The sequence below is a fragment of the Pinus tabuliformis genome, chromosome 4_1 (assembly GCF_031772625.1).
Source record: "Pinus tabuliformis cultivar Carrire ecotype Pingquan chromosome 4_1, CPIR1, whole genome shotgun sequence".
Lineage (NCBI taxonomy): Eukaryota > Viridiplantae > Streptophyta > Pinopsida > Pinales > Pinaceae > Pinus > Pinus tabuliformis.
In genome coordinates, this window is record NC_142303.1 from 510,628,318 (window position 1) to 510,629,545 (window position 1,228).

Consider the following 1,228-nt stretch of genomic DNA (forward strand, 5'->3'; position numbering starts at 1 on the left):
TATTGACGCATGTTTTATTTTACACATGTTATGATCTGGGTATGTCTGATGTAAGAACTGCAAAGTTATAAGGAAATATTTGCAGATCTGTATGCGGGTTGGCTTTTGTGAAATCAGAGATTGATGATGCAAGTGTAGTTGATGGGTCTTTGATGTTCTTGGATCCAGTTTGAAAATTTATGAAAAGTGGTCCTTGAAAGAAAAGAAGTAGGGGGTTGTAGCTCCCTTCCAGGAGAGACTGGAAAACGAGAGAGAGTTGTAGCTCTCTCCAGGTTGGAGCCTGCGTACTGGTAAAGGACTGCACCAGTACAAAACCATTGTAAAAAGAGTTTCTAATTTGAAAGAAGATAGAGACATATTGCAGCAGGTGGTTTTCACCCACAATAGGTTTCCACCTTACATCTTGTGTTCTTTGGTGTGACTATCTGTTTTCTTTGTTCATGCTCATTATTTTATGGTACTGACATGCAAAAATAATTCAAAGAATAAATAAGGAAGATTTATTAAAAGAACTTGATAATACTGATTCACCCCCCCTCTCAGTATTATTTCCAACACAGATATAAACTCAAACTATGTTGATGAGGGGTCCCTACTTTCTCAGTGAGTACTATTTTCTTTTATATATGGTTGTGAACCACCCATACCATGGCTAGAGCCACCTTCCTACTTCCTACTAACACCGCACGATGAGCTACCAACTTTCTAGTGAGGGATTTTTGGCTGTCGACTCCCATGTGTTACAAGATACCATCTTCTCAAAACTCATTAGTGAATGTAACAACAATGCCCAAAAATGAGTTGAAAAAAACCAAACTCACACACTCCTTCTAACCTCCTTCTTGCTTGAAATAGTGGGCACAGTGGACCTAGAACCATTTATAAAAATTTGGACGATTTCTCGATTTTTTCATGTCATCCTTGCACATGGGTCATTGTAATCTTCTTTGTATCATTCCAATTTTGTTAGATGTCTTTGAAGAGACATAGTTGCCTTTTGTTGTGTCTTTTGATCTTGAAAGTGGTATCAGAGCCTGACCTAGGCCTATGCCCTCATCGGAGGGCCTAAGGCGAGTAGAGCATATGAAATAGAGGAATTGAGTGTATTAGAATTGTTATTCATTGTCGCGGTCTTAAAGTAAAGACAGAACATGTGGGTGTTTATAGATCTTCCTTCTAAAAGTGTATCATTTCCATACCACTAGTGTTGATTTGGACCAGAACCTCC

At 38.6% G+C, this 1,228-nt stretch overlaps 1 non-coding gene across 1 annotated transcript; it reads right to left on the reverse strand.

Moving 5' to 3' along the window:
• Positions 1–883: 883 nt before the first annotated feature.
• Positions 884–986, reverse strand: LOC149176799 (U6 spliceosomal RNA). Its single transcript, XR_016258970.1, has one exon. It is a non-coding gene; the product is annotated as a U6 spliceosomal RNA (small nuclear RNA).
• Positions 987–1,228: the final 242 nt, after the last annotated feature.